This window comes from Meleagris gallopavo, chromosome 2 (genome assembly GCF_000146605.3).
Source record: "Meleagris gallopavo isolate NT-WF06-2002-E0010 breed Aviagen turkey brand Nicholas breeding stock chromosome 2, Turkey_5.1, whole genome shotgun sequence".
Lineage (NCBI taxonomy): Eukaryota > Metazoa > Chordata > Aves > Galliformes > Phasianidae > Meleagris > Meleagris gallopavo.
The window spans coordinates 19328734-19335776 of record NC_015012.2 but is presented as its reverse complement, the minus strand read 5'-3'; the positions used below and the strand labels follow the sequence as shown (position 1 = coordinate 19335776).

Below are 7043 nucleotides of genomic sequence, written 5' to 3'. Positions count from 1 at the left end.
TTTTAATAACAAATACTGCTATGTTTCAATAACATTTATCGTGTCACCGCAAAAGGAAATTACATATGTCCTGTGAGGGGAGAAAATAGGATTTTTTATATAATTTATTGTTCTTCACTCTTGAAAAATCTGCTCTCTGCTACAGTAAATATACTAATTGTTTTTATATGACACACGAAAAATCACACGACTTTTTTACAAGGAAAACTCTTAGATATAAACCACACTGCTTTACTCTCCAATAATAAATCAAACAAACATGGTTATTTTCTCCCTGATTGAAGTAACTTCCCCTTGAAAGCCTGCTCAATGAAAGCATGTTTTAACTTTTAAAAGCACCTCTTGTGGGAATATAAAACTGTATGATATTGTAATCTACATGATTTTTTGGAATATGTGCCAGTATCCAGCAGTTGTTCTGCATCCCACCAGTGCTTGTTTAATAGGTGCTCAGCAGGTCACGGTTAGCAGAATAGATCACAGAGGTATATGTGTATTTACATACAGGGATTCATTCTGAAATGTTTTGTGAAGGCTCTGTGTATTCCATGACAAACTTAGCTTTGATTCTCAAGCTCTCATTATAGGGATCCCCTATAACAAATTCCATTCCATGACAAGTAGACATTTCCTATTCTGCAATGTGACAGTTTGAAAAGAAGTTTCCATCTCATGCACAAATGCACTCCCAGCCTACTGTACCAGCCTTTCCAGCACAGCCCCGCGCTACTGCCCATGGCAGGATCTGGAACTTTGTCATGCCCACTCTGCCTCCTTACCCTCAAGAGCCTTACTAGGAAGGAGTTTTAGGTGCAGACCTGCACAGCGGCTGTTTAAAAAACAACACCGCGCACCTCAGTGCCCTCCTCATGCAGCACATGGTGACAACTCCCGCCTCACTCCCTGCCGCCGCCATGTTGCGCCCAGCAGGCTGTGCTGGTGGGAAGGCCCCGTGCCCTGACCGCAGCTCGGCAGCGCTCGGCTGCAGCAGCGCTCCAGAGAAAGCAGATGACAGCTGAGAATAACGTCATCTGGAAGGATTGAAAGGCTTCTCAGGAGTCAGGTACCCCCGAGGTAATAAGCTTGAAGGAAGCATGTTTTGTGCCAACCCTCCTGCCATCTCCTACCAGAAACTCTTGTGCTTGACAATGATGCCATGGGCACTTGTCAAGGGTTTTTTTTTCCTTTTTGCCTAGCAAACTGATGCACTTTGCAGTCAACTTACAAAAAAGGCTAAGCATTTGAAAGTGTGAAGGGCAAAAAATATCTGACGGCTAGTCTTCAAAAATACACTTTCATTTCAGAAAGCATAAATGTTTATTTCCTGAGCTGAGTGTTGACAGAAATAGGCTGCAGTGCAGGCACATGAATTTAACCCCTGGTAGGCATTCTTTTCAGCATGGATTTATGTGGCTGCATGCAAGCATTGTAAATCTACAGGGTGTCTCATAATATCAGTTAACAATAGCATTGATTTGCTGGTTACGAATTTTCTCCCTTCCTTTTTTTTTCTTTCTTTCTCTTCCTTTTCAGGGACTGTAGCATTCCTTCAGCTAAAAATAGATACTTTTCTACAAACAGCATATCACACTCAAATTGTAATTATACCGTAATGACTCGCTGAGATCACTGAGTGTGCATCGAGAAAAGGTTGATTGAGCAACTGAACATATGCTTACGTTTTTCCTTTCACATACCAGCAAGCCCAGAGCTCCAAGGAAGCAGAAATAAAGAGGTAGAAGGACCCTTGCACATTGATTGGGGGAACAACACGGCAAGGAGCAGTGCAACATGGTGCTGTTGAGTGGGGCTGCAGGAGCCACAGGGCTTTGCTGCTACCTTGCACCGCTTGCTCTCTTTTCACATTGCTCTCAGCTCCATGCTAAGCAGGGAAATCTTTTATATTCCTGAAGATCCTTTCCTCCACTTCATTAAGATGGACTTCGTGGACATGAACTCACTGGGGGCTGCAGCAAAGCAGCTGCAGATGGTCAAGTGCCACAGCAAGATGAGCAGTTCACACGCAGCGCTGCGAGAGCTACTTATTTCTGTGGCTGGACTCAGCCCTGCCATCGTCTGCAGCTCTGAGCATTTGATGCGATGCCTGTACTGGGCTGCTCTGGCTCGGGTCCTGGTGGTTTCACTTTGCTGGGAATGAACTTTGCGTCCTCGCTGTTATGTGCTCAGAAATCACAATATTTGATCAGACCAGGAATGAAATTGCTGGCAAATCTCGGAGCTGCTTGAGCTTTCTGATAATCACCTCCCATTTACTTCACCAGTTGGTTCTGTCTTTGTTACTTTTAAGAGCAGAATATTCCTCTGGCTTGCCCTGGTTTGTACTTCAAGTATCTTCATTTACATTTTCTATAATTAAAGCTGTGCTTGAAAATGACATGTTCACTAGTGTGTTACAGATTCAATATATTTCCACAGTTGAAATATCAGAGTTGGATTTTCAAATTATTTACACTTAATTTTGATAGATTAACTTCCTTCTAAATGTTTTAATGGTGCTGATGTTTCCACTGCAATTTCCTTACTTCAAAAATGATGTCAAGTCACCACTGCCAAAAGAACGAATGGATATTGGAAACCCTTTTTTAAAGCACAGAACACTTTACAGATACAGTTGTGGCCTCACACTCAAATGATAAGCAGCAGGCCAAATGCTTTTTTCTTGACAGCATAGGAGTGAATCTGAAGGAATCCCACTGTCTTCCAAGGCCAGGATCCTCCACTCTTCAGAGTGTCTTAGAGAGCATAGCTCTCAATTAAGAGTACCTTTTTATTACATATGTTCAACAGAAGACTGATTTCACTGTAATTCAGAATACTCAGTATTATAAAAATATATAACAAGACTTGCATATATTTCAGTTGTTAGAAAAATTATTAAGCCAAAGGGGAGAGCTCTGATAAATCACACAACAAATTTCACAGATAATGGATGAAGTTTAGTTCTTTGTGAAAGCTGGAACTAAAATAGAAACACTTCATTATGTCAGGGTGGACCTGTTATTTCATTTATTTTTTTTTATTTTTCCTTCTTTTTTTTCATACCCATTTGTTCATGGAGTTCCTAGTCAAAGGGCTAATAATTGCATGGGATGCCTCATGAGAAGGAAGCACAAGAGGCAATTTTCATGTGGAAGGTGTCAGATCATGAAGCCCAAAGTACAGCCTAAGGTTCCACTTACATCATTTGTTGGCTACGGCTTCCAAGCTTCTTAATGGATCTGCCACAGTTCAAGTTATGGTTAGAACTCATCTCACTCAAGAACTTTCTACACAGAGGACAAGTGAAACCGCTCCATTTTCCTAGTGTTGTTTTCAGACAGTGTGTCCTTCAGGCCTTGAACAAAGTTCCTTCCCTATCAGTATAAAGGGAAATGCCCCACAGAGCATAAGCCCAGGGCTTCTTATTGTGACACTGCTTTCGTCTCCCTGAAAAAACAGAGGAGAGATGGCGCAGCAATAGAAGTTCATTCACAACACACAGCTCTCTCAATCCATTAGGAACAATGGATTCTCACTAAGCAAATATTCACTTGTCAGAAGTATTTGCAACACTGGACTCATTCAACAAGAGTGAAGTTCACAGCAATTTAAAAGTGGCAAATTAGACATTTACAGCAGTGAAGATGCTGCTTGCTTAGCGCAACCTTTTTCTCTAGCTATAGGAAAAGGTGTTAATGTAATTTAAATACCAGTTAGAATTATTTTTCTTTTCACCTGTAAAACCTTACCCTGTAATACTAGGCAGGAACAATTGCAGTTTGTCACTTCTATACGAGTAGAGAGCACACAGTGAGATGTAACTCCCTGTACTTCCAATAGGTTTGTACCGGGAGTACCTTTCTCTGACCAGACAAATATTTCTAGGCAGCTACTTTAACATTTCTTATTTCTAGTTACAGCACAAGATCTCGTGAGCTTCTTCTTTAGCAACAGTCACGAGCTGCAAAATGTCACTAATTAAGACTGTCTCTGGCTTCACAGAAGCACTTTCAGTTGCTAATACTCTGCAGAGAAACATTAATGATGAAAAAATGTGGAGAGAAACCTTGCTTCACGACAGATTTGGTGAGACCTCCACGTATGGGATACTTCCTAATGGCATTTCTGGAAACAGATGGTTTGAAACATTGTGTACTCTATTTCCATTAATTTTCATTTCTTACCTTATTATTCCAGAACTCACTTAGATAAAGGAAAATATAAGGCAACGAATTTAAACAGATTAATATCTGATTTTTCCTTTGGGCTAGTTTTACCACTGGAGCTTTCACTTCCACAATTTTAAATAGTATTACTCCAAATTCGTACCAATGTTATATTAAAAAGGAAACAAGCCAAACACTTCTATTTTGATAGTCAACAGATGCTCTGAGAATAGAGGAAAACACCTGATTAATCATAAACTGTTCTTTTTTTCTCCTGTATGTTGGACACTTGGCACATGGAAATCCTTATGCTTTACTTCTCTGTAGTGACTTTTTAAATTCTAAGATATGGACCATTAAGAAGTTCTAAATTCAGCATAGCAGCCTGATCTGGCCCAAAGTAGCTGGAGGTCTCCCTAAGGACAGCACTATCAACTTGCAGATTCTAGAGGGTGATCTTTCTAACACACTACATACATGCTTTGATCTGCTTATTTAAAGTTAACTCTTTCAGTTCTTAAAAGGAAATATGCTTTTTATGATGTCTCGTATATTCTGAGGAACCACTTGTGTACTCATGCATTTGCACAGGATAAAACAGACCAAGATTACACTTATGACCCCGATGGGCTTTTTTCAATGAGTCTACATAAAAAAAAGACCAACCATATTCTGAACATAAATATTGGTTTCACACAACTCCTTCAGTCTTTTGTGGATGCATGTTTGTGAGTACATGCAAGGCTTCAAACCCAAGTTTGTTTGATTATCCCTTATCTTTTCTTTCCCACAGAAAGGATGGACTTCTTGCTGTTTGCTGGCTGGGTGGGCAGCAATCCCTGCTGCCTCCCTCAGGCAGAGCCAGGCTCCCAGGAACTCCTGAATCACCTTAATAACACAAACTACACACTGAATCTATCAGCACAGAGACATCCCTGCATGCCACCCAACCAAAATCTCTGCGTTAACCGTCCGTGTGCCGACCTGCACAAAATCCCTGGAGCCAAAGCAAAAACCTCAGGTGTGAAGATTTCTGGTAGATGTATCTTTTTGCTTTCAAGCAAGAAACGACACTTCAGAACATCTTCCTTCTTCCAAATTTTTAAAAATATTTCTATTGATTAGTTGATTTTCTTGATGTGCTGCAGGTGTAAAAAAATCCCAGTGATGTTCTGTTTTCCCTCCTTTTGGGTACAAGTCACAGATAAACATGTATTCATTCTCCCATGTGAATGTGAAATATGTATCATTAAGATCATCTCTGGAGGATGTACCTTAAGTCTATAGCAGTCCACATATTAAAAAAAATAAAAATAAAAAATAAAAAAAAGAGAAGGAGAAGGAGGAAAAGGAAAAAAAGGAAGCTGCCTGATTCTAATACACCTAATTAGCCATCGGCAGACACTTAATTGCATACATTAGGATGATTCCATAGTGGAGATTAATTCTAAATATACCCAAGCAGCTGGTTAAGATGCCATGGATTACAGTGTGGACTGTACTTTTCCACTTAATTAGATATCAAAATTAAGCAGCAACAAGCATTTTGACATAACGGGGATCAAGCCGCTGCTTGGCATCCCAGAGCTGCACTAAAGTGACCGCTAAACAGAGCCGCACAGATGGAGAGATATTAAATGCCGCACTGGAAAGTAATTTCAAATAATAAAATATCAATATTTACATTTTAATTACCCCTACTGAGAGCCGCTCTGTCATTTTCACTATTGCCGACGCAGCAAGGGGTAGTGGAATGACATTGCGGCTCTGACTGCAATGACTATTTTGTTTCCATTAAAGAATGACAAGTGTTTTAGAGGCAGTGACACCCAGTGTGTGAACAAGAATGACAGCAGATCAGAAAATTCCTATTAAGGGAATAAATGACTCAACAAGAGAATTTACTTCGAGCAGCCAGCTCCTCCTTGAAACACATAATCCTTTCTAAATTTCCTGACGAAAGTTCATTATTAGAGGTGCCCAGGGGAAACCTTAGCTTCTCATAAAATATTTAGACTGATAGGACCTTACATGATAACCGGTCAATTTAAAAACACTAAAACTCAACACTCATTCTGTCTAAGAGTTAAACAAAGAGTTCGTATGAACCAGAAGAGTTTGAGGGGAAGAAAAGGGCAACTAATGGCAGGCAGTGAAAAGGAGACTACTTCCCGCCAGACCAGAAACTGTGGATAGTGTATGGGCAATGGTGGGGCTATTTTCCATCAGTTTCACCAGTACAGTGAGGACTGCACACCACACATTTGGATCACAGCTTGCCAGCTGCCTTTGGAACGATAACCAGGAGCTGGTCACAGGAAGGGCATGGTCTGTGCCCGCCTGCTTCCTGCTGCCATCGCTTACACTTACTACGTTCAGCAGAAACCTGCACAATATTTTTGTGGCAACTTAAGAAACTATTTCTGATCAGTTCAGAGATCAGTATAAGGGAAAATACATCATATTATCTTACACCTGACCCAGTGCATTTACAAAGGAGAAAAGGATGGAAGAAGTTTATAAAAACAGTTACAAAAAATGCCTGTTGGATATTTTTATCAAACTCTAGAGATCTTCAGAGAATATCCATGGCCTCAGACACAGAAAAGTTCACTACAAGGAAATCCTTGGTCACTACACTCTGATATGCTGCTATTAATGTGACAAACGCCTGGAACAGAGCACAGGAAAAAAAGGCATGAAAATTTTTAGAGAACAGAAGAGGAAAACAGCTTTACAGCAGTTACTGCTATGGGAGCTTTAGAATCAAGTTTGAAATTAAGAATTAGGAGCGAAGTACAAAAACACTACTGTGATACTAGCTGCCTAACTAGTTGATCTTCTTTTCTGTATCTTTATTCTTTACTTCTTTTTTTT

The 7043-nt window shown here is 40.2% G+C and overlaps 1 protein-coding gene across 6 annotated transcripts in view; it reads right to left on the bottom strand.

Moving 5' to 3' along the window:
• Positions 1-7043, bottom strand: part of ESRRG (estrogen related receptor gamma) — a 372309-nt gene that overhangs the window by 15485 nt on the left and 349781 nt on the right. The gene's annotated exons all lie outside the window — the stretch shown is intronic.